At 39.9% G+C, this 27371-nt stretch overlaps 1 pseudogene; it reads right to left on the reverse strand.

Annotated features, from left to right (window-relative positions):
* Window positions 1–8108: 8108 nt before the first annotated feature.
* On the reverse strand, window positions 8109–14876 carry LOC114102624 (protein FAM210A pseudogene; annotated as a pseudogene).
* Between the last annotated feature and the right edge of the window lie 12495 nt (window positions 14877–27371).

Consider the following 27371-nt stretch of genomic DNA (forward strand, 5'->3'; position numbering starts at 1 on the left):
GCTGTAGCTGAGTAATGAAGCACCCCTGAGTTCATTGTCCAGTACCATATAAGAGAGACAGGGAGGGAGGGAGAGAGAGAAGGAATATATTTCCCATTATTTTAAATAACAAAGTTATAAGGCATAGCAAGTCAACCAAAAAACTACCAATTTCCTGAATCATAGTATGGCACCTAGATGTAAGTAAGGTATCAATATCATGTTAAGATATAAAATGCTTAAACATTGCGTCTTTGGTTCCCTCACATTTCATATATCATTTTTGCTTTATAATGGCCTTTTCTTACTGTCTTCATTTATATATACACACACATATATATATGTATATACATATATGTATGTGTGTGTGTGTTTTAGTTGTTGATGGACCTTTATTTTATGCATATGTTAGGTGTGGTGCTGAGGATCAAACCCAGTGCCTCACACATGCTAGGCAAGCGTTCTGCCACTGAGCCACACCCCTGTCCCCTGTCATTGTCTTCATTTTACAATCAGTTTCAGCTACCTTCCTCTCTTCCTGGTCCGCTGCCAAAGACAGCATGCTAACCTTCTCCATATTTCCTCTCCTGTCCTCACACAGTCCATTCTGCACTCAGCCTCCAGAGTGAGTTCATGAAAACAGGAAAAACATGCTGTTTGACTCCTTCCCCAACTTAGGCCCCTTGACTGGCTTCTCATTGCAGTAGAATAAAAGTTTTGACAAGTTAGCCCCTACTTTTCTCTTCAGCCTCATCTCTTGCCTTTGCCGTTCAGTATGAGATTTTTCTGTTACCGGGAGCTGAAAGCGATCTGAACTGTCGAACACATGTTAGATCATAGAATGTAGCATGTTGGTCATGGAAGGAAAAGACTGAGAAAGAAGGACCATTTGAAAAAATAGGCAGAGGGCTAGAGATGTAGCTTTGTGGTAGAGCACTTGCCTGCCGTGCATGAGACAATCCCCAGCACTCCCCCAACCCCCAAAAAGCAAGAACTGGAAGTCATTATGTTAAGAGAAATAAGCCAAGCCCAGAAAGAAATACCCATGTTCTCACTCAATTGAGGAAGCTAAAATAAGTTGATCATATGGGTGTATGGAGTAGAATGGAGACCACTAAAGGCTAGGAGAAGGATAGAGGGTGGATAAAGTAGTTCTAATGTTCTGTAGCACAGTAGGGCAACTATAGTCTATAAAAATTGGATAGTTCAAAATAACTAGGGGGAAGATTTTGAAGGTTTCTAATTCATAAAAATAAATATATTTGAGGAGATGGTAATACTGATTACCCTGATTTTATCATTTCACATCACATACATGTATTTAGTTATAATACTGTACCCCATAAATTAATATAAATCAATTTAAAAATAATAAGTAAATTTTAAAAAATCTTACAAAACAATATAAACAAGCCAGGCATGATGGCACACTCCTGTAATCTCAGTGTCAGGAGATTGAGGCAGGAGGGTCACAGGTTCAAGACCAGCCTCAGCAACTTAGGGAGACCCTGTTTCAAAAATGAAAAAAAAATAAGGCTGGGGATATAGCTCAATAGTAAAGCACCCCTGGGTTTAATACCAAATAATAATGTCAAGAATTATACCAATATATGTGTGTGTGTTTGTGTGCGTGCGCATAATTCAACTGTATATATATATGCTCAAAAGAAAGTAGTAAAAAATGATTTTTTTCCTAAAAACTGAGTCAACAGACTTGCAAAAAACCAGATATGTCTTTGATCATATTCTGAAAACAAAAATGTATACTTCGTAAATATAAAATGACAAAAATTTGACACATTTCTGGGCCATAACACAATTAGAAATAACAGAAACAGAATTTAAACAGTCACCTCTTTAAAGATGTGAAAATATTGTTTTAGATAAATTAATGTCTGCGTTAAAGTGCAAATCCAAAGTACAGTGCCTATAAATATATGTATGCTTTCAAATATAGGCTGAGATGTGCAGTGTCTCTGAAAGGTGGGAGTTCTCAGACTCAGAATCACCTAGAGTCACCAGGTTATGTCAATTGGAACTCTGGCCTGACCTGGAGTTGTTAACATCATCTTAGTACAATTAGGAGCAGCAGTGGGTGGAAATGAATCTATAGCAGACATTGAGGAAGTCAGAGGACTCCTTCCTGCTGAGCCTGAACTTGACCTCATAGTCCTTTTCAGCACAGGATCCCAGGCAGCTGCTACAAATCAATTGGTGTTGGTTTACAAGACCCAAACTGCCCTCAGGCAACAGAGTGGGACTGGGTGCTGACAGCTGCACTAGGAACAAAAAATGTGACCTCTGCGAGGGCCTGGATGTTTTGCCCCCTCCCCATTCACAAGTTGAACTGATCACCAATGTGAAGTCTGTGGAAGAAGGACCTTTCCTAAGTGATGAATAGGATCAGCATCTTTATAAAAGAGGCCCAGAGAGCTGCCTTATCCCTTCTACCTGTGAGGACACAGCAGGAAGGCACTGTTTGTGAACAAGAGGCTCTCACAGACTCTCCATCTACCAGCACTTGATCTTGGACTTCCCAACCTCCAGAACTGTGAATAATAAATTTCTATTGTTTATAAGCTACTCAGTCCATGTTATAGCAGCTTAAATGAACTAAGCCCCTAAGAAGAATGTAGATCCGCCCCATGCAAAAATATGGGATCCCTGAAGTCTTTCTGGTGAAGGCTCAGAGATGGACATCTTCATTTCCTTTCTCCTGGTCTGCCTTCCCTCTGACTAGTATCAAAATTGGAGATGCATTTGACAGACATGGGCCATGTTAATATGTGGAAGTGTACACATGAAGTCATTTTTTAAAAGTGGAACACAAAATAGTTTGTACAGTCTTATTAAAATCCTGTCACGAGTGACAAATTTGTAAGAGAATGTAGAAATGGCTGGAAAAATTTTAAACTTTTAGTTTGTTTACATTTAAAAACATACTTTTAGAAATCCATTGGTCCATAAAAATTTTTAATATTCTCAGCTATCCAGAAACTTCAAGCATCTATAGTGAAGCATTTCCCAAAGGTTTCTGTCACTCATATTTTACTAGCTTGAATAATTATTTATGCATAATTCAATTGGTGAAATACAGAGTAATTAGAATTTATATAATTATTAGTAATTATATAACATATAATAAATAATGTGTTAGCTTTCTATTACTACAACAAAATATCTGAGATAAACAGCTTAAAAGGGGGGAAGGTTTATTTGGCCTACAGAATTGGAGATGATAGCCCTATTCCTTTTGAGCCTATGACAAGTGGTACTTCTAGGTGGAGAGAATGTGGGGGAACAAGCTGCCCACCTCATGGTTGCCAGGAAGCAAAAACAGAGATACTAGGGTCTTATAGCCCTCTTTGAGGGCACATCCCCAATAACTGAATTCCTTCCCACCAGGCTCCACACCTCCTAAAGTGTCTACTACCTCTGAAACTGGAAATCAAGCCTTTAACACATGGGCCTTTGGGGCATTTCAGTGTCAGGTCGATGGAGGTGGCTGGGGAACAAAGCCTGTGGAAAAGAAACACCAATCAGGCACTGACGGAACTCCTGTCAATCAGTGGGTCTCCTTGCCAATCCTGGACCTTAGCCAGCTCCCCTGACCAACCCCAGTAGGACAAGGGACTCTTAAAAACCCCCTTTCCTGTCCCAAGCCCTCCTTTCCTACCCTAAGCCCAATAAAAATTCCAGTCTGGTTGAGCCCCGCCACTTCTGCTTCTCCTTATATCCACTCTGTTGGTCTGAGGGTCCCACCAGGGAGTGAAATCTCAATAAAGCCTTGTTCAGCGGCCTTTTAAAAACTGCCTCCTTTTGGCCGCAGCTGCCTGACCTTACATTCAGAGCCAATCTTTAGAGTGACACATAAACACACACACACATAAACACACACACATACACACACACACACACACGTATATATATATAAAATGAATCTGCTGTAAGGCAGTCAGTATAGATAGGTAAATCCAGTCAGATCAGATCAAGGAGGTCAATTTGGATCTGGAAAGTTGGAGAGGGATTGAAATGTTAATGCCTTCAGAGCCCTTCCTCTACCCTTATCAAGGAAACCTGCCCCTGCTCTAACCTGTTGCTAAGGGCACCTGCCCCAGGGATTGCCCTTCCCTACAGGGAGTTATAAAAGTTGTTAATGTACCCTGGGTCCCCTTCCTGCCTGGCCCCTCCATCCCATCTGCTTCTTACCTTTTGGCCACCCACTGAGCATCTCCTGGGCCTAGTCATGGAGAACAAAGGAAGCCTAAGACATAAAAAGGCAGACCACCTCACTTCTTGGGATACCAGGATACCAGCTGTGGCCCCCTTCTTTCTCCCAGGAAAAGTCTATATTAGCCCTTTTTAGATAAACCCTGCTTTATAGCTTGCCACGGCTTCTCTAATGTTATACTTCAACATGTGAAGGAGCAGAACTCATCACCGATAACCATCGGCATCTTAAGCACTTTGTATTTATTATTTCACAAGCATCTTTTCCAACGTAGGTTTATGATAGTTGATTTAGAGGTAACTTAGCAGTAGAACTGAATAACTAAAATACAGAAGTCTCTCAAAAATACAATGTTGAATGAAAAGTAATAGAAGTCTATTTAGTTTCTACAGTTATAGAAAGTTGGAAACCCTACCAAAGTAAGCACTGTGCTACTAGAGATACGTGCGCATACATTAAAACTGTAATGAAAGTCAGGAAGTCTCTGCTTCCTAGCCACTGTCAAAAGGCGGGGGCTTTCTGAGAAACTGAGGCAATGTGAGGACTCCCATTCAAACCCCAATTCCTATGACCAAGTCAGAAGGATTTCAGATGGTTGCTCAGAGTAGCAGGGATAAGTTTATTGTTGCTCAGAGTAGCAGGGATAAGTTTATTGAAGGGATGGGAAAAAGGGAAGGGGACACTCTAAAGGGAGAGAGTGGATCCTCTCAGAGGGACAACATGCCTCTCCTCCACTCCACTTTTATTGGGGATCCCAGAGAAGTTTCCAGAGAGTTCCATGCAGGTCCATCTTTTGGCTTTTGACTGACAGCAGGGTGACATCAGTCTTTCAATTCCCCCCTGCCATGGCAATTTTAGGTCACCTTGGCCTATGCTGACCAGTTGGTTCTAACTGGATTCTAATACATTCTTGCATATTTTTACATAAAATAGGAGGGGCTACTTTTATCTTCCAGAATCTGATCTGTGAAAAGTCTCTCCCTTCAAAGTAACCTGGGTTTCTCTTCTCAATGTTACTTCCTGTCTACATTTCCTTGACGATAACAGGTCATTGGCTGAGGAATGTGACATATCCTGCCCACTAGGGCCAGGTAGGGCTGCAGGCAGATTGCTTCTTGGCAAAGAAAGCATGTGGGGGTCAGCACAGTGGGGCATTTTATAGGATTATTCTCTTAACCTCCTGTTCCCACTGCCCTCGTCTATTTGCCCTCTAACAAGGCCGTGAGCCCAACAGCTCTTCTTTGTCACGCCCTCTTGCCTTGATGTTCAGCCTCATCTTGGGCCCAGAGCCAAGGAGTCAGCTGACCGTAGACGGAACCTCTGAAACCTAAGGGGGCCAGGACTGGAGAAGCCAACTTGTCACTCATTTGGGGATAAGTTCCTTCTATCTACGTCAGTGCATGGTACAGATACAGATGAGCCATCCGGAGGTGACTTATTTCAACCCTGGAATTTCTTCAGTTTCCTTCAGAATTGCAGAATGGATTAAAAGGCATGATGCACCCAAAGGCCTGGAAAAGCCGATGGCAGAGTTTTCAGAGCCCTGGCATCTCATTACAGGGACTCTTGGGATCTTCTGTTTACTTCTGTTGATGACAGTTACAGTGTTGATGATAGAGATTTTTCAGTATATTCAAGAAAAACATCAATAACAGGAAATTCTAGGAAACCTCACTCAAAAGTTCCACATTATGCAAAATGGTAACTACTTAAAGGAACAACTTTTGATAAATGAGTATTTAGAATATGACAGTCTCAAAAAAAAAAAAAAACCTCTCAGCATGAAAAGGAACAGAAATTATATCTCAAAAACAGATGTCATGAAAAAAAATGAACTCTTTTCAAAATTTTTGCAAAACACAGGATGTTCTGTGAAGGCCACTGATCCTGTAAGAGAGTAAAATGTTACCCTTCACCATGGGCATAAAAGACTGGAAGAACTGGAAGCACATTTGCCAAGATAAGGAATGATCCTTTTAAAAAATGATGAAAATTCCAGGTTTGTAAAAATAATTAGTGGATTGTATTATTATGTGATGAAGAGGAAAGTAAATGGCCATAGGTTCACAGCGGCACATCTTCTGGAATTCATCTTTCAATAATGAATGTGTCTTCTGGGAGAAGAACATGTATATTTTTAGCTGCAACAAAGAAATTATTGATTGCTCTACCTGCAATTATATCTTTGAAAAGAGAATTGACTGTATTTAATCTGCTTTAATGTGAGATAAGAAGAAAAGGACTCGGTCCATTATGGAACCAGGGAGAGATAAGCTGCAAGAGGAAGAAAATGTTGTTTTGCATCATGACTTAGATCAGCTGCCATGTTCCTTTGTGGGGAAGAGGAAGGAGAATTGGGTCTGGAAAGATCTTGCCTTTTCTCTAATGGCCCTCAGCTATTATTCTTTCTCTTTTCAGAGGCATCCATAGAACCAATTAGAGAACCTGATAAACAGATAATCATTTCAGTGTCTTCTGGTTTTGATAACACAACAAGAACTGGAATACACCAGTGTTTTGTTCACATATATAAGTTGACATCATCTTTAAAATCTTTTTATTTTGCCATAAAATATAATTTCAAACATACTGAATAGTTAGGATAAAGAATTTCCATATAAACTTTATCTAAATTTTCAGTTGTAGTTGTTCATATTTTGCTCAACTTTAAGATATGCTCCCCACATCTTTACTGATTATTTGATAGTAAATTGAGGCCATCTTGTTCTTTTGCTTAAATATTTTCCAAAGATTTTTGCCTTAGATAACCATACAACAATGATCAAAACCAGGAAATTTAGTATTGAAATGGTACTATGACCTAACCTATAATCCATGGTCACATTTTGTCAGTTGTTCCCATAATGTCATTTTTAGGTATTTTCCTTCCATGTTCAGGATCCTGCAGTACAACTATTCATTGTGTTTGAAATTATACTTTATAATAAGTCTTCTTTTTCTTGATCTTGGCATTTTAAAAGTCAACATTTTTGAATTATTTGGTGTGTGTCATAAAATGCACCCACATTAAATCATGAGCAATATGTTTCAACAAATCTATATACATACTTCTTATAAACTAATCAGTTGAGACATAGGACATTTCCATCATTCCTACAAGTTCATTTCTGCCCCTCACCACCCACCTGGTCCCATGTAAATAATGATATTTTCTTTTTCACTACAAGTTAGTTTTGCATATTCCAGAATTTCATGTATCATGTACTCTTTGTATCTGACTTCTTTTTGCTTGGCAAGTTTTTGAAATTAATCCATATTTTTCATGTAAAAAATAAGAAAGAAAGTCAAAGGAATGCTTTTTAAACTTTGAATGATGGGTTCTCCCAGGTGGGAAGACAGAGGGGTTATGTTTGGGAAGAGCCATGCAGAAGGCTTCCAAGGTAGGGATGAAGTTCTACTTTCAGATAATAGGTACAGGGTATTTATTTACATCATGTATATTTTATATACATATATAATTTTATATGTATAAATTGGTAATTTTAAAATTTTGCAACAGCTATATAAAGATAGCAATGGACCTTTCCTTTTTGCTCATTTAAAGCATATAATTCTGATTTTTTTAGTATATGTGCAGACATGTATAACTGATACCACAGTCAATTTTAGCACATTTTCTGCACCTCAAAAAGGAGCCCATACCTTTACCTATCTCCTCTGTTCCTCTTTTCAGGCCTAAGTAAGCTACTTTCTTTCTCTGTAGGTTTGCCTTTCCAGGACTTTTGGGTAAGGGAGCCACCTGGGCTTGTGTGCCTGGCTTCTCTCACTTAGCATAATGTCTTTAGGGCTCCTCTAAGTCATAGCGTGTGTCAGTACTTCCCTCCTTTTTGTGATTGTCACAATGATTTCTTTCAATTCTTATCTTGAATGCTGGTGCTCAAGGAAAAATTAGAAGGAAACAAGAAAGACAGAGCTTTCCCTGGAGATCCTGAAGGACCTTCGTCTACTTCCAAGACCTCTGGAGGGGGTGGCACATTTTTTCAGAATGTGACCAACTTTTTCTGAAACTGGAGATGCTACACCAGAACGGAACTCTGGTTCTCAATAAATGTGAATGAGGCAGGGAGTGGAAGAAAAGTTATTTTACCGAGAAAAGGGGACACCAATCAATGAGAGAGATCTAGCAGCAGGATGGAGGGAAGGAGGGGAGCTTCCTGAAGCAGAGGAGCAGACTGTGAGCCAGAAAATTCAGGGTAAAGGTGGCGAGTTCAGCTGGGGTGCAGGCTCTGAGGGGAAGGGAGGGATAAAGGGGAAGGGCAGCAGGTGTTAGACCCCAGAGGTTATGACAGGCAGGAGCTGGGGCTGGGGCATGGGTCAAAGGCCAGTGCACCAGTAGCAGCAACTTGTGCCTGGAAGTCCACGGCACCGGGGCACAGCTTTAGAACCCTGCATTTGTATTTCAGGCCCGTTGGGAATATTCATTCATTTAATCATCAACCTCTCCATGAAGTGCCTGCTATGTGACAGACTATGCAAAGAACCAGAGATACAATATGACCTTGTCCCTGCCTTTTGGGGACTTACCACCTCATGGGAACATTTGTTGCTTCTTTTCCAAGAAAGGTGGGGACCTTTCTTGGAAGTATATTCAGCATAGAATGGGCAAATTGCTTTTTTTTTTTTAATGAACAATTGAAGAAAATGTAACTTTTTACATTTAGATGATGATTATTATTTACAAAAGTGAAAAAAGTTCTGGAAACTGTTGCACAACAATGTGAATATCCTTAACTGTTCAACTGAACATTTAAAAATGGTTAAGGTAGTAAATTTTATGTCATGTGCATTTTACCACAATGGAAAATAAAAAAAATAATAATGCAATATGGAAGAAGTAGAACTCAATTTTTCAACTTTTTTAAAGTTAACAATACAAACAAAATAGAAAATGAGAAAGCTAATTTTCCAATATTAAGGTTTACCTTGATGTCAGTAGGAGGTTGTTTGTTTTGTGTTTCTTTTTCCCATAAAAAGTAACTACATGCTTAGGAACTTCAGATGTTTAAATAAAGGGAGGGCATAAGAAATGAAGTATAGGAGCTGGGTTGTGGCTCAGTGGTAGAATGCTCGCCTAGATGTGCGAGGCCCTGGGTTCGATCCTTAGCACCACATAAAAATAAATAAAATAAGTGTAAAAAAAAAAAAGAAATGAAGTACAGGCCAGGTGCAGTGGCGTGGGCCTATAATCCAGCTACTCTGACAGGTTGGGATAGGAAGACAGCAAGGTCAAGGTCAGCCTCGGCAACTCAGGGAGACCCTTCCTCAAAATGCAGAATAAAAAGGGCCGGGATATAGCTCAGTGTTAGAGTACCAGTGGATTAAGTCCCCAGTAGTGAAAAAAAAAAAGTGACACTTTAAAATTTCCTTGCACTTTAAACCCTTGTGATGATTAATACATACATGGATTTATAGTTCTGAAATTTTTTCAGTGATAACATTTGTCCCAATGTGGATATTCCAGGGCAGCTATCAAAGCATTCCTATCTCCAAGCTGGGCCTCTCACCCTGAAAATATTCTTTATTAAGAATATTAAAAGCAGGAAGTGACCTTGAGTCAGCTGACCTTGGCCATCATGCTCGCTCTCACTGAAGAGTTTGATTTACTTAATGTGTTCTTCAAGTTTTGTTCCCTTCCTGATATCTCAGCCCCTATCTTCTCTGAATGCAGCACAGTTCCTTTTGGACCCCAGTAACACAGGGGCACCGACCAGTCTAATATCTGGTGTGGACTAAGCGTGCTGGGGATTTAGTGAATTGTTGAAAGTCGTGCCCCTTTTTTGTAATGCTGCTGCCTGTGAATAGCAGGTATAATTTGACTCCAGGCTCAGTTCATCGTTATCTTTTTCTCAGCTGTGCCCCTACAATTGGTATTTCTGATGTTAGACTGATACACCAAGGAAAAGAAAATCCTGTGGTTTCTGGGAGCTTCAAACTTAATTTTGACTTTTTCCCTGATTTCAGGGAAGAGAATCTATGAATAATGGAATTAGACCTGCAGCCAGTCCTTGATATGCTTACTTAATTATGAAGGTCCTTGGTTGCCTTTGCCTTGATGGTCATTGGATATTCTTAGGTGTTTATAAGACGGTTGTAGAACAGACATGAGGCTCTTTTGTCTGCTCATGACTTCCCAAGTAAAAGTAATGTTACTTTCACAATATTTAAAAATGATATTCTATTTCAGTTCACAGATAGAATTTTGCATATTAAATTATGGCCTGAGCATGTTTAAAACATTAGAAAGGTCTCGAGGACAAAGACGGTGCCTTCTCATTGATTTGGTAACTGCAATGTGGAAATGCATGTGTTATTCTGAAATCAAACCTGAAACTTAAGATTACTGTTATGGTTTGGCTCTTAAAGCCCCCACCAGGGGGCCATATGCTGAAGGCTTGGTGGCCAGTCTGTGGTGCCCCTGGGAGGTGGTGGAAGCTTTAGGATGTGGGCCAGGGTGGGAGGATGGACCTAGGTCAATGGGAGCCGCCCTTGAAGGGGCTATGGGGACTGTGGCCCCTTCCTCTCTCCCTGCTTTCTGGCCACCCTGAGAAGAGCAGCTTCCCTCCTCCACATTCTCCTCACCATGTTTCTTCTCACCGCAGACCCTGAAAGAGTGAGACCAACCTGCCGTGAACTGAAGCCATGAACCAGAATAAACCTTTCCTCCTTTTGCTTCTCAGGAATTTGTAATAACAACATGAAGTTAACACAGTTATAAAAAGAAATAGGTGAAATTGTAAACATATAATTATTTAATCCAGTATATCCAAAATATTATTTAATATGTGAACAATATAATTGTGTGATCACTTGTTTTTTGGTTCTGGGAATGCAGCTCAGGGGCACCATACGAAGTGCCATCAGCAGCCCTTTGTATTTTATTTTGAGATGGGGTCTTACTAAATTACCAAGGCTGGCCTCTCAAACTTGGAATCCTCCAGCCTTGGCCTCCTGAGCTGAAGGGATTCCAGATGTATGTGATCATGCCTGGCTTGTGATCAATCATAAAAGAACTGTTTAATATCCTTTATTTTTTTTTGTTACTAAATCTTTGAAATTCACTCTGTATTTTATGTTTCCAATATGGCTCAACTCAGAGTAGCCACATTCCAGGAGCCCAGTAGCCACACCTGGCAAGTGGCTTTGCATAGGGCTCTGACTCCCCCAACCTCAAGGAGATGAAGGGCCTGACCCCCTCAATGTTTCTGCCAGAGGCAGGGGAATGCCCCTTCCCACCAACATCTCTCCTCAGGCCCTAGGAGGAAGTAAGAGTCTCCCCAAGAAACTCAGGAGAATTCAGAAAGGAGGAAATTTCCAGAAGTGGACCCCTGCTTTCCACCTGCTGCTTGGTGTGGACCAAGGAAGAGGGGACCCCATGTCTTCAAATCTGTCCGCAGCATTGACCTTGAGTTTTGGGGGCCACAGGGCCCACATGGTCAGAGTGTGGTGGTCTGTTTCCTTCTGTGGGGTGGGGTACCATGTGAGTTGAAGCAACAATCCTATGTATACACGTCTATGTGCATTTCTGTATTACTCAAGAGATCCAATTTTAATAAGAAAAGGAAATCAGTAACTGTACGGTATTATACTGTCTTTCAGATAACTTATAATCAACAAGGTTATCAAACCCTGAGACCCTGTCAAAAATAGACATAAAAGTGTATGTATTACATACCCTGAGAGTTATTTAGCTTATAATCGGGCTGGTCAGCCATTTAGGCTGGCCCATCTGTGCTGTTGCTCTGATCTCAGATGGGATCCTTCATGTAGGTATGGTATGTATGTGAGTTTGCATGTGTGTGGTCGGTGTGGCAAACTGCTGGTTGGCTAGGTGGCTCATTCCTGGAAGTAAGCTGGCTGTCAACTGGGGCACCTTGATTCTCTTCTCCGGGGCATCTCATTCTCCAACAGGCTAGCATGGGCTTATTATTCTCATGGAGAGGGCATCATTCTGGAAGGGGGGAAAAAAAAAAAACCAAGAAGCATTCAGGACTTTTTGGCACACTTCATATCCACTGCATTCTATTGGTTAGAGCAAATAAGGCCAGCCCAGATCTCATCTGGGAGAAACAGATTCTACTCATCAATGAGAACAGCAGTAAAATCACATTTCAAAGAGCACAGGTACAGGGAAGAATGAAGAATTGTTGTTATTTTTGCAGTCAGTATCATTATGCCTTTTGCTGCAGAAAGTCTTCTAAGGTTTTGGAAAATGACACTTCTTCAGGAACAGCAGGGTTCCTTTGAGATTGGTATGCATCTAGAACTCCACCATTGGGAATAATCGAGAGAATGCTGAAGTGACTTGGAAGGACTTGGAATGACATAGGGAAATGACTGAGGTCTGAGCTTAGGCATCAAGAAGGCCCTAGCAATATATTTTTCATTTCTAAATCATAGGAGAAATTTGAAAACATGTATAATGTACTCCACATGTTTAAAAATTCTTTTCATACCTTTTTGGTATTTGCAGGCTATTTATGATTTTCAATACAAGCTAAATCAAACTGTGCCCAAAACAATGTTACTCTGAAAGCAAGTGACATAAAAATAGAAGTGCTGAGAGACATTTCTCCCTGCTGCAATTTAATTGAACAGCTGAGTATGACTTGAAAAGTCCTTTGATTTTAAAAGGGCAAAGCTATTTCCTGAGCTCTCAAACTGAGGTGTGGCAGTGGGGTAAGTCCCCATCACACAATGAAATCACTTAGAGCTAATGCATCCTAACCCTGACTCAGAGGCTTTCATCCCTGGATGCGTATTAGGATCACCTGGGAGCCTTTAAAATTCCCTGCACCCTAAATTGCAACACAACAGTTAAATCAGAATCTCTGGAGTAGGACCTGGGCATCAGTGGTTTTGAAGTTCTCCGGGTGATTATAGTGCTCAGAACTCCGGGTGATTATAGTGCCAAAACCCACTGCTTTAAACCAGCATTTCTTGGTGAACAAGTTGCAAATGATTTCTCAAATAAGTGTAAGACTTTGGCTGTTGAGTTGGAGCCTTCCTGTCTTACCTGCGATGCCTGCTATCCTTGCACAAGTCAACCTCTGCTACAGCTGTTGTTCCTGATCCCCCCAGCTCCACGGGCACTGATGTCATTCTACGCACAGAGCAGTGTGCCAGGTTTCCTGCCTTTGGTGCGCGTCACTGACTTTGCTGGGGAAAATCGCATCATAAAAACTCAAGATCTTTAAACATTTTATTGAATATAACTTGCATACAGAAATAAAAGCACAAAGTATTCCTATAACTTGATGAATTATTCCAAAGTGAATAGAACCACTTATGCCTCCCCCAAATCGCTTTCTCCCAACTCCCAAAGGCTACCAAGATCTGAAGAGCTAACATTGTGTTTGTTTGTTTGTTTTTATGTATAAGACTCAATTTTTATTCCACTTTCTTCACATAAGATCTATATTTTAACTAATAGGCAACTTTATATCTTTTTCATAGAAAGACTAATAATCTATTCAAAGGTGCAGGTCTGCCTCCACAGAGAACTGCATACAGTTAAAACCTTAATAACCTTCCTGTTATTCAACATGAAGACTAAGACCCAGTATTAGCATTCCGCCTCTGGACCACAGTTATCTAAGAGGTCAAGAGCCTAATCGGAATACACTGGAGAACATAAGCCAAGAGATCTTGAAGACCTAGGAAAAGAACCCTGGATTCTCAGACAGTAGCCACAGCTTCCTGCAGCTACCGATGTACAATTCCTATACTGGGCTCATTTCTTCCTCTAAAAAAAACCCACTGATTTTTGTAGGCTATTAAACTTTAAAAAGGTATGTTAGTTCTTTAACCCTCAGAGAACTCATCTATCTAGGCACCTAACAAAAAAATAATCAGAAGCATGTATCTTTGCCCAAAGTCTCCAGAGGGTTCAACTGCAGGAACTTTCTGTAATTTGTTACATAAGGCAACCTATTCCAATTTTTTTTTCTTAAGGAAATTTTTTCTTTGGTTTCTGTAGTTTTTCAGTGAGTCTGTGCTTGGTCTCTTCCATCCTGCTTTACAGATACTCCTTGACAGGAGGTGGTGTCAACATGTAGCCACAACTGTGCAATGACTTCTCGGTACAGGACAGTCCTCCCAAGGTCACGGTGCAGCGCAGGTGTTGCAATCTTAAACATGGCTTTGCTGTCGGGGCATTTCCAGTCTGGGAATTTTTTCAGGGTGTTCACCACACTGTCGGGTAACCCAAGGAGCTCCAGGACAGGAATGGCGTTCAGTCCTCTTCTGGCTGCATAATCAAATGCTCCAAACCAGACACCAGAAGTCATTAGATGCACGGGAATCAAAACTTTCCCATATTGCCTAAATGTTTTCTTAAATCGCTGATAAAGACTCCTAGATTTGTCTTGTAAAGGATCAAAGTCTTCTTTTTTCCTGAAAGAGTCACTTTTTCTGTGACACAGGACCACAAAGGACCTGCTATCTGGGAACCTTTGCAAGACGCGGCAGCAGGTAAGGGCAGGCACTGCTTCTGAGGATCTTGAACCCAAACTCCTTTAGATTCAGCACTATTCTAAAGCAATGGCCACCTCATGTTCTGACGGGGTCCACAGAGACGGGTCTTCTGTGGTTCCATGCATGTCCTGTGTGCCAGCCGAGACACAGTCCGTGGTGCATTCCACTGCATTTTGAATGATGGTGGAGGATTTCAGCTTCTCACAGAGGCTAGACCCAGGATGGGGGCCGCCGTTCCCGCCGCCCAGCCTGACCTCAGCTCCTTGGAGGCCGCAAGTGTCCACCTGGTGGAATGCGGGTGGGGCAGCAATACCCAGGCACTCGGGTGGATGCTCAGCCCCACGCCCCCGATGCCAGCCGCTCCTACCACCAATATGCTTGGCCACAGCCCGGAGCTGAGTCTCTCGAACATTGTCTTTTTATAAACAATTTTCATTACAGAAAAATTTAAACCTATGCAAAATGAACAAAATATTATAGAACACCCACCCAACTTTCTCAAAAAATATTTTTAGTTGTATGTGGACATGACTCCTTTATTTTATTTATTTTTAGGTGGTGCTGAGGATCGAACCCAGTGCCTCACACATGCTGGACAAGTGCTCCACCACTGAGCCCCAGCCCCAGCCCTTCACCCAAATTTGAACAGCTAGTTAATTGTCTGCCATTTTTGTTTCCCCCTTTCTCTACCCCTCACTGTATTAGTTATCTTATCACTGTAACAAAAATACATGAGAGAATCCACTTATAAAGCAAAAAGGTTTATGTTGGCTCTCAGGTTTGGAGATTCCAGGCCATGGTGGGCTGGCCCTGTTGCTTTGGACCTGTGGTGAGGAAGCACATCATGGCAGAAGCACATGGTGAAACAGAACCACTCGCCTCATCACCAGGAAGAAAGAGAGAGAGGAGGACGGAGGTGTTGCTCAGTGGCAGAACTTATGAACAAAGCCCTGGGTTCAGTCCCCAGCACAGAGGGGTAAGGAGGGAAGATGGACCAGAATCCAGTAATCCCCTCAGGGACACCCTCCCAGGGACCTGAAAGTCTCCCACTGGGCCCCACCTTGTAAAGCTTCCATTGCTTCCCCACTAGCACCACCGTGGAGGTCAAGCTTTTGACTTACTTACGTATTTTTTTTTGAAGTTTTTTTCCCCCACAAGGCAAAATGTACCCACATCGAAAGGCACAGCTCTTACCAGGTGTAATGGCACACGCCTGTAATCCCAGCAACTTGGGAGGCTGAGACAGGAGGATTGCAAGGGCAAGTCCAGCCTCAAAAACTTAGTAAGACCCTGTCTAATAATTTACATTTTGTTTGATAGCAAAGATTGAACCCAGGGACACTCTATCACTGAGCTCCACCTGCAATCCTTTTAATTTTTTAAAAATATTTATTTTTTTAGTATTAGGTGGACATAATGTCTCTATTTTATTTTTATGTGGTGCTGAGGGTCGAACCCAGTGCCTCATGCATGCTAGGCGAGCGCTCTACCACTGAGCCACAACCACCAGCCCCCTTTTAATTTTTTACTCTTGAAACACAGTCTTGCTAAGTTACTTAGGGCCTCCTAAATTGCTGAGGCTGGTCTTGAATTTGCAATCCTCCTGCCTCAGCCTCCCAAGTGAGATTACATGTTTTGTGCTGCTGCACCTGGCCAAAAAAAAAAAAATCTTTTAAAAAAGAACATTGAAAGGCACAGATGTATGGTTTGACAGTTAAAAACATACATACAGGGGCTGGGATTGTGGCTCAGCAGTAGAGCACTCGCCTAGTATGTGTGAGGCCCTGGGTTCGATCCTCAGCACCACATAAAAAGAAATAAATAAAATAAAGGTATTGTGTCCAACTACAACTAAAAAAATATATATTAAAAATATGCATATAAACTTCACCACCTTTAAGAGTAGGATATTTCCATCAACCCCAGGAAATTCTCTCACATTCCCAGATAATTTTTTCCTTCTTCAGAGGTGAGCGCTTGCCTGATTTTTCTACTATAGAGTCACAGTGCCTGACATGGGACAATAGGAATGATTTTATGTCAGCCTGTCATACACACAGCAGAGTGTCTGAGAGTCATCCATGATTTGTGGCTCAGTAGTTTGTTCCTTGGTGGTGCTCTGCAGCATTCCACTGTGTGAATGTGCTACGATTTGTTCATCCATTTTCCTATTGTTGGGTTTTGGGAGTAATTTCCTGTGCCTGGCTGTTACGGCTAAAATGTCTATGAACGTTCTTGTACAAATTCTTTTTCTGTATTCTACTTAATTTCTTCATTAACATTTAAGTGACACCTCTCTGCATTTTTGAGCCCTCTCACTCTAGGATTATAATATGAATCATTGGGCTGGGGATGTGGCTCAAGCGGTAGCGCGCTCGCCTGGCATGCGTGCGGCCCGGGTTCGATCCTCAGCACCACATGCAAACAGAGATGTTGTGTCTGCCGAAAACTAAAAAAATAAATGTTAAAATTCTCTCTCTCTAAAAAAAAAAAAATATGAATCATTGACATCATTACAATTTAATTAGAGATAATATTTACTATTTAAATAAATTCACAAACATGTTGCTACAGAAAAATTTCTACCTACCTTCTACCCTTTGTGCTATTGACATCTATACCTACTATTAATCCCACAGTACAAAAGCACAGGTTTTTAATTAAATAGCCATACGTCTTTTGGGAAAACTAACTAAAAAATTAGTAATGAATAATTCAGGATGATACTTAAAGGCTATGTAAATGTACTGTTTCTCCTTTAATTTACACTCACAATTTTACATTCATCAGTGAATCTTGCCTGCCTTGGTGTTCTGGTGGTCATTTTCTACTTTGTGCTGTTGCTCCACGCTATTATTTGGAATTCTTCTGTGTGGAAGAGTTAGTTCTTTCTCCCTCTGAAGGTTAAACTCTGTTGTCAACTGGACACGATTGAGAGATGCCCAGAGCTGGTGGAGCTCACTTCTGGCTGTGTCTGTGAGGAGGTTCCAGAGATGACTGGCAGGTGGGTCAGCAAACTGCAGGGGAAAGACCAGGTGGATGGCACCGTCCAATAGGCCGAGGGTCGGGATGGAACCAGAGACAGCAAAGGGGCGGAGCTGGCACGTGGGTTGCACACAGCTCTTCTGGATCTGGGGCAGGTTCTACAGCCTTTGATCGCAGCCTTGCGCCAGCTCTTCTCCGGGACTTCGCCCTCAGACTGGGCTGGTATCTCGGGCCCCTCTTGTTCTGAGGCTCCAGCTTCTTGAACTGAGCAGCTACCACTCTACCTGAGCTACATCACCAGCAAAGCCCCTTCTTCTACTTTTTAATTTTGCTATAGGATCTCCCTAAATTTCTAAGGCCAACCTGGAACTTGCAATCCTCCTGCCTCAGCCTCCTGAGTAGCGGGGATTACAGGTGTGTGCCACCACACCCAGCCCTTTCTTTCTAATTTTTAAAAATTTCCGTGTGGAGTCATGGATATTTTTCCCCACTGTGTTAGACCAAAGCCATTGTTATATTTTGCTGCTCAGAGTGTTCCAGCTTGGGCCCTCAGGATCTCTTTCATGTTGGCTTCTTTTGACACATCCTCACCTCCAAACTCCTTTTTTTTTTTTGGTATCGGGGATTGAACCTGGGGGCATTTAACCACTGAGCCACATCCCCAGTCCTTTTTATTTTTTATTTTGAGACAGAGTCTCATTAAGTTGCTTAGGCCCTTGCTAAGTTGCTGAGGTTGGCCTTGGACTTGCAATCCTCCCACCTCAGCCTCCCAAATTGCTGGGATTACATATGTGCACCTCTGCACCAGCCAACACCTTTTTTTTTTTTTTTTTCCAATTTGTAACATTGACTTTATATTCCATAACACAATTCACTAAGCATTTGCTATAATTCTGCAACAAAGTCATGGGTCCTTTTTTAAAATGTGAAATTCAGAACAATGAATTCTATAGCCAGACATTTTCTTTCTTTTTTTTCTTTTTTTTTTTTTTTTTTGCTTTTGAGGGAAATGCATTTCTTTTTTTTGAATTTTTTATTTGTTTTAATTAGAAATGTGTGTATGGATACAAACTCAGGTTAAGTACACATGTCTCTATTATTAAGCCAAAGCCCTTGATTCCAAGGTATTTCAGAAATAAAGAGTTCACCAAGCCATTACAGATGCTAACTAGGAAAAAGACCAGGTCCTGGGATGTTTCTGCAACTATAAGCAGTGGGTCTAGATAGCAGTTTTACTCAGAGATAAAAAACATTTTTGCAAAGAAAATATGGGACAGAAAAGCATAAATTGCTTACACTGAACCTACGTTGGCTATAGATAAGAAAGGTGGGGTTACCATGAGCCGAGAAGTCTTTGGATGGGAGGACTGTTCATAAAGGTCACTGTTCTGCTGGATTGGTCAGGGTTCGCAGTCTGGAAAGTCTGTGTGTCAACAGGGCACGTGGCCCTGGTGGCTGTAGTCTGGCCTCTCTCCTCCCATTCTTTGGCAACTGTGGATCATTTCCCATCCCTGCAATTGTGCCTCTGGAATATCATATAAGTAGAATCATACAGTCTATATAGTCTTCTGCACCTGGCTTCCTTCACTTAGGGAAATGCATTTAAGATTTACTATGTTGCTGTATGAATGGACAGTTTGTTCCTTTTAATTGCCCTTTAGGATTTTCACATATGTTAAGTTTATAAGAAAATGCTAAACTGACTTCCAAAGTCAATGTATCATTTTACACTCTCAGTTTTAGTTTCTCTAAATCCTCATTATTTGGAGAGGGTTTCACTGGTATTTGCTCTTTTATTTTATTTCCTTTCATTTTTGATACTGGGGCTTGAACCCAGGGGCACTCTGGGGGCATTCTACCACTGAGCTACATCTCTGGTCCCTTTGATTTTTTACTTTGAGATAGGGTCTCACTAAGTTGCTGAAGGTCTTGCTAAGTTGCTGCTTGAACTTTGATCCCCCTCCCTCAGCCTCCTGAGTTGCTGGGATTACAGGTGTGCACCTCCGAGCTCAGTTTGCGAGTTTATTTCTTAAAGTTGGCCATTCTAATAGGTGAGTGGTTCCACCTTGTGGAGTCTGTTTCATTTGCAAAGAACTATTCTGCTGAGACCTCTCACCAGGGATGCAGAATGCTGTGTTGACATTCTTTCTTCCTTTCTGCCATTTAAAGGTCTTCCGTTGTTGCTTTTCTGTTGTTTTTGACCCGTCACCCATCATTCACATCATTTCCCCTGTACGTAATATGTTGCTTTTCCTGACTGATTTCAGGATTGTTAGAAATCTTTGGATTATCCTGTACTTAAGACACAGTTTCATTTACATTTTCTTCTTAAGGTTTTATAACTTTAAAGATAAAGTTTTAGGTTGTCTACCAGATTTTGGAATTTTTTAGCTATTCTAAATGTGCTTACTTTCCTGTCTTGTGTAATTTTTCTGTCTCTCCGTTCTTTTTCTGGTACTCAAACAACCCACAAATCTCCAAGGCTTCATTCATTTTCTTCAAACATTTTTCATTCTTTTCCTCAAATTGGAGCATTTCTATCATTCTGTCTTCAAGTTTCTTTCTTCTACTGTTTCTAGTTAGCTGATGACTCAAACGTAATTTCTTAAATTACTTTTTATTATTGTTTTAAAATAATTTCTAGTCTCTGCTTAATTTCCACAACTGTTTATTCATTATGAGAATATTTTTTATGACGTCCACAAATGCATGTGATTTCTGCTTTCAGATTTTTCTAATCGCAGACTTACAATTTGGGGTCTGATTATTTTATTTTTGCCTTGCATATAAATTATGTTTTCCTATTTCTTTACATGTCAGATAATTTTATTTGTTTATTTTTTACTGTGCACTAGATACTATAAATGGTCGCTATAGAAAGACTGGATTCTATTGTGCTCCTTTAAGAGTGTTGATATTTTTCTTGGCTAGACTCAAACTCCAGTCCCTCTCTCTCCTCTACAGTGGGCACAACTGAAATTCTCTCTCTATTCCTTCATCTTCCAACTGCTGTTTTTACTTTTATAGATTTATATGTACAAATATATATATATATCCCTCAAATTTTCCCTCTAATTTTCCAGTTATTCAAGTAGCCCCAAAATATGGTCTCTGATCCTACAAGTAAAACTGGTTTTCTGCCTACCTGGACCATGTACAAAGTGTGAAGCACTTGAAGGTTAGAAAGACTCAAGCTTGCAAATGTCTTCTGTTTCAGTTCCCATCATTCAAGGTGGACTTCCAATTCCACTTGCTTTTTGGAGGTGTGTGTGTGTGTGTGTGTGTGTGTGTAACATTTAGATACATGGTTTAAATAAATATGTATAATATTTTGTCCAGATTTTATAATTATTAATTAGGGTTAGTTCAACTTGATACTGCATCATTATGGAAAGCCAGAATCTCAGTATTTTTAAACATTTATATAAAGGGAAAATGTAGTATGCATATTTTTGCATTTGACTTCTTTTATGCAACATTATGTTTGTGATACTTATTCTTGCCAGTGCATGTAGCAATAGCTTGTTCATTAAAATGTCTTTTTTAAAACTGGGTGCAGTAGCATGTGCATGACCTCAGCTACTTGGGAAGCTCAGGTGGGGGATGGAGAGTTCAAGACCCACATGGGCAAGACAGCAAGACACTATCTAAAATAAATGTTTTTTAAAATTTTTGGTAAAATATGCATAACATAAGCTTCACCATTTTAACCATTTCTAACTATATAATTCAGTGGCATTAACATTCACTTTGTTTTGCAGCAATCATCTCTAGAACTTTTTTTTAAACTTTTTTAAATCTTTATTTATTATTTTTATGTGGTGTTGAGGATTGAACCCAGGGCCTCACACATGCTAGGCGAGCGCTCTACCACTGAGTCACAACCCCAGCCCTCTAGAACTTTTTGAATCTTGTAAATCTGCAACTCTATACCCATTAAACAATAAATGGGTACTTATTTTATAAATAATAAATAAGTTTATTATTTATTATTTGTCCCCAGCTCCTGGAAATTACCATTCTGCTTTCTGTCTCTATAATTTGACTATGCGACTAATCATGTACGTGGGATCATACCATATGTGTTCCCTTGTGACTGGCTTATTTCACCTAACACTGTCTTCTGAGTTTGTTCATGTTGTAGCATGATCAGTTTTCTAATGCTGAGTCAGCAGCTCACATGCATGGGTCATTTTATATAATTTTGTTTTCCAAATTTTAGGACTTGCCTTACTAATGTTTCGTTATGAAGTTTTACATCTATGTTCATGAGCAATATTAGTCTGAAATTTTCTTTTAATATTTTTATCTGCATTTTGGGTATTGCTGGCTTCATATAATAATTCAAGAAATATTTGCTCTGCTTCCCTTTTCTGGAAGAGACTGTGGAGAATTAGCATAATTTACTCCTTAATTGTTTGTTAGAATTGCCAGTGAACTTACTTGGGCCTGGTGTTTTTCTATTTTGGAAGATTATTGATTATTGATTCAATTTCTTCAATAGCTCTAGACCTATTCAGACTAAGTATTTCTTATTATGTGTGTGTTGGTAGATAGTGTCTTTCAAAAGATTCTTCCATTTCATCTGGGCCATCAGATATGTAGATGTGGAGTTGTTCATAATATTCCTTTATTGTCCTTTTAATCTCCATAGGATCAGTAATGATGGCTCTCTTCCCAATTCTGATATTAGTGTTGTGTCTTCTCTTTCTTTTTATTTAGCCAAGATGAATGTTTATCAATTTTATTGGTATTTTTAAAGAACTAGCATTTGGTTTCATTGATTTTTCTCTATTGATTTCCTATTTCAATTTCATTGACTTCTACTTTTCAATCTTTTTTACCCCCAAATAAAGATTTGAGTGCTCTTCTTTTTCTAGATTTCTAAAGTGGAGGTTCAGATTATGATTTTTGACTTTTCTTATTTTCATTGAACTCACATGCTGTGAATTCCCCTCTGCACACTGCTTCCACAGCAAACCAGAATTTTGATAATTTGTATTTTCACTTTCTTATTTCTTTAAATTTCCTTGAGACTTGTTATGTGTAATTTAGAAGAGTGTTGGTTACTCTCCATCTACGTCAGGGATTTTTCAGCTACCTTTTCGTTGTTTATTTCTAGTTTAATTTGATCGTGTTCTGACACCTTACATTTTATGACCTCTGTTGTTAAGTTTGCCAAGGTGTGTTTCAGGGCCCACAGTGTGGTCTGTCTTGGTGAATGCTCAGAGTGAGCCTGAGAAGAACCTGCCTGCTGCTGATGTTGGATAACGGCAGGTCAGTGACTGGGCTGTCCAGTTCAGCCACGTCCTTACTGACCTTCTGTCTGTTGGATTTGTCAATTACAGATACAGTATTGTTAAACTCTGAAACTATCATAGTGAAGTCACCTATTCCTTAATGTAATTCCATTAGTTCTTGCCCTGTATATTTTTTAAAATTTTTAAGAATATTTTTATTATAGTTGTGCACAATGCATTGTGGGGGGGGATCACTGTGACCTAATCATACATGAATAGATTGGAATTGGCTCTATTCAGTCCCCAGCGCTTCTTCCACCCCCCTCTCTTCCCTTTCTTCTATTTTCCTGGTCTTCCTTCTGTTTATTTTACTGTGTTTTTTTAAACTGGTGCTTTATAGATATACAGAAAGGTGGAATTCACCATGGTGTATTCATACGCATGTGTAGCATACTTTTGTCAATTCCATTCTGCATTCCCTCCCTTTTCCCATCCCTCCTCCTCCCCCCTCAATTGGCTTCCTCTATCCACTGATCTCCCTTCTATTTTCTTGGGATCTCTCCCTTCCTCTCTTTCCCATATTTTGCTCTGGCTTCCACATGTGAGAGAAAGCAGTCAAACCTTGATTTTCTGAATCTGTCATTTTTTTTCTTACCATGATGTTCTCCAGTTTTATCCATTTACCAGCAAATAATAAAATTTCATTCTTCTTTATGTCTGAGTAAAACTCCATTGTGTATGGACCACATTTTCTTTATCCATTCATCTGTCGACAGGCACCCGGGCTGGTTCCTTAACTCGGCTATTGTGAATTGTACTGCTGTAAACATTGATGTGCCTGTATCACTATCGTATGTGATTTTAGTTCTTTTGGATAAATACCAAAGAATGAGATAACTGGGCCATTTTATGGTGGTTCTATTTCTAGTCTCTCATGGAATCCCCATGGTGCGTTCCAGAGTGGTGGTGCTAATTTACAGTCTTGCCAACAATGTATGTGTGTGCCTCTTCCCCCACACCCTTACCAGCATTTATTAGAGTTTGTATTCTTGAAAATTGCCACTCTGACTGAAGTGAAATGAAATCTCAATGTAACTTGTTTAATATTTATTTTTTAGTTGTAGTTGGACACAATACCTTTATTTATTTATTTTTATGTGGTGCTGAGGTTCGAACCTAGGGCCCCATACGAGCTAGGCAAGCGCTCTACCGCTGAGCCACAACCCCAGTCCCTTGATGTGGTTTTGATTTTCATTTCCCTGATTGCTGGAGACATTGAACTTTTTTTCATATATTTGTTGGCCACTTGTATTTCTCCTTGTGAGAAATGACCATTCTTTTGCCCATTTATTGATTGGATTACTTGGTTTTGGGGGGATTTTTTGGTGTTGTTTTTTGAGTTCTTTAGATATTCTGGGTATTATTATTATTCCCCTGTCACGGGAGTGGCTGGCACAGATTTTCTCCCGTTCTATAGGCTCTCTCTTCATGCTCTTAATTATTTCCCTTGCTTTTAAGTTTGATGCCATCCCACTTATTGATTCTTGGTTTTATTTCTTGAGCTTTAGGAATCTTGTAAGGAAGTCAGTGCCTGTGCTGATATGTTGGGGTGTCAACCCTATGTTATCTTCTAGCAGTTGCAAAGTTTCTGGACTAATTCCTACGTTTTGATCCACTTTGACTGTAACTATGTGGGTTGTCTCTGTCTTATATTCGATTTCATTGACCCTCGTCTGTTTTGATGCCAATACCATGCTGCTCGTGTTGCTATCCCTCTGTAGAATAATTTCAGATGAGGTTTTATGAAGCCTCCAGCATTGCTTTTCTTCCTCAGAACTGCATTGGCTATTTTGCATCTTTTATTTTTCCAAGTTCAGGATTGATTTTCTAGTTTTGTGAAGGGTGTCACTGGAATTTTGATAGGGATTGCATTGAATCTGTATACTACTTTTGGTAATATGGCCATTTTGACTGTTCAATCTTCTTATTCAAGAACATGGGAGATCTTTCTATCTTCTGAGGTCCTCTTCAATTTCTTTATTCAGTGTTCTATAGTTTTCATTGTAGACATCTCTCACTTCCTTGGTTAGAATTATTCTTAGGTTTGGTGTGTGTGTGTGTGTGTGTGTGTGTGTGTGTAATTTTTATGAATGGGATAGTTTTCCTGATTTTGTTCTCAGAAAATTTATTATTGGAGTATTAGAAAAGCTATGACTTATGAATGTTGATTTTGTGTATTGCTACTTTACTGAATTGACTCATCAGCTCTACATGTCTTCTGGTGCAGTTTTGTGGGTCTACTAGTTATAGGATCATGTCATCAGCAAACAGATAATTTGGTCTCTTCTTTTCCTATTTGTAGCCCTTTAATTTCATTCCTTTGTCTTATGGTTCTGGCTAGAGTTGCAAGAACTATATTGAATAGGAATGATGAGAGTCAACATCCTTGTCTTTCTCCTGATTTTAAAGGAAATGCTTTTCAGCTTTTCTCCATTCTATATGATGTTGGCTTTGAGTTTATCATATCCAGCCTTTTTATGTTGAAGTAAGTTCCTTACTACTTACTAGTAGTGCTAGCTTCTTCAGCATTTTTAACATAAGTGGGTGCTGGATTTTTGTCAAAGGCCTTTTCTGCATCTATTAAGATGATCATATGATTCTTATCCTTAGTTTGATTTATATGGAGAATTATTTTTAATTTGCATATGACAAACCAACTTTACAACCCTGAGATTAAACCCACATGATCATTGTGTACTATCTTCTTAATGACATTCAAGAAAACTTGACTGCAGTTTGTTAATATTTTATTAATGATTTTTTTATGCATAGGCAATTGTTCATCAAGGATATTGGTCTGTAGTTTCCTTGATGTGTCTTTATCTGGTCAGGGTTATACTGGCTTCATAGAATAAGTTTGGGAGTGTTCCCTCCTTTTCTATTTTATGAAGTAATTTGAGTAAGACTGGTATTAGTTCCTCTTTAAAAATCTAGTAGAACTTAGCTGAGTACCTTTATGTATTTTTTGTAGTGCTGGCCTAAAATGGTCATAAATTCTTTTTCCTCATCATTGAAAGTTTTTTATTTCTATTTCAGTTATGAAAGATTGTTGAGAGCCACAGCCGAAGGGGCCCCCAGCAAACTTCCAGCTGCCAGCAAACTTCTAGCTGCCAACTGATTGGCTCCTCTGCGGTGATGCTCCTTGGGCTGTTTCCCTGCCTTTTAAGACCACAGAGCTGCTCACTGGGGGACTTTTTTTTGGCTCCGCCCACGTGACCCAGCCAATTGGCCTCAAGAGCAGGAGGAGTGGGGGAGGTTGAGAGGCTTGTGGGAAGCCGGTGGTGGCAGTTGGGCTCTGAGGGAATTCCTGAAGAGCTTTGTAGCATGGCATGCATGTGTTCTAAAAATAAAGTTCCTTTCTGCTTGATAAGTGGCTCCTGAATTGTGCCCAGCCAGACTGCAGCAAAAGATAGCTTTGATGAATATAGAAATCTTGGTTGGCAACTGTTTTCTTTAAGAGCTTGGAATATCTAATTCCAAGCCCTCCTTGATTATAGGGTCTGAGTTGAGAAGTAAGAAGTGAGCCTTATTGGCTTATTTCTAAATGTGACCTGACGTTTTTCTCTTGCAGCTTTTAAATATTCTTTCCTTATTTTCTGTGTTAGGCATGTAGATCATGATTTTTCTTGGAGAAGTTATTTTTTTTTGATCTTGTCTATTTAGGGTTATATAAGCCTCCTGTATGTGAATGTTCACCTCATTTCTAAGATTAGGAATGTTTTTGACTATTATTTCAATGAAAAGATTTTAATGCCATGAGTTCATATCTCCATGCTGTCTTCTGTCCCAACTCTCAAATTTGGTCTCTTGATTCTGTCCCAGAGTTGTTGTATATTCTTACCAGGGCCTCTATTTTTTTTCCTTTATTGCATACTGAGTATGCAAGTTCAGATACCCTATCTTCAAGGCCTGAAGTCCTGTTTTCTCTGTAATATAATCTGATGCTAATACCTTCAACTGAAATTTTATTTGATTCACTGGGTTTTTCATTTCCAGGAGTTCTGATTGGTTTCTTTTCAGTATCTCCATTTCATTATTGAAATGGTCTTTCACTTCCTATATTTGCTCCCCCCCCCTTTATTATTTGTTCCTTAGATCTTTTAGCTCATTGAACAGTTTTAATAATCTTTCTCTGGAATCACATCTATATCTGTGGTTTCCTTTGTAAATTTTAGGGGGAGATTTGTTTGCCTGTTTCCTTGTATTTTCAGAGGTCTTGAACTTGAGCATTTTTTGAGATGTATTCTTCTTCCTCTTTTATGTGTGTGTCATTTTGTGTATAGATACCTTTTTCTTTGTTCTAGTGACCTTTTTCTGGTTTTGCTTCACTGGTAGATATCCAGGAGTGGACCTGAGGTCCCTCTCTAGCTGTTCCTGCTTGG

Source organism: Marmota flaviventris, chromosome 6, assembly GCF_047511675.1.
Source record: "Marmota flaviventris isolate mMarFla1 chromosome 6, mMarFla1.hap1, whole genome shotgun sequence".
NCBI lineage: Eukaryota > Metazoa > Chordata > Mammalia > Rodentia > Sciuridae > Marmota > Marmota flaviventris.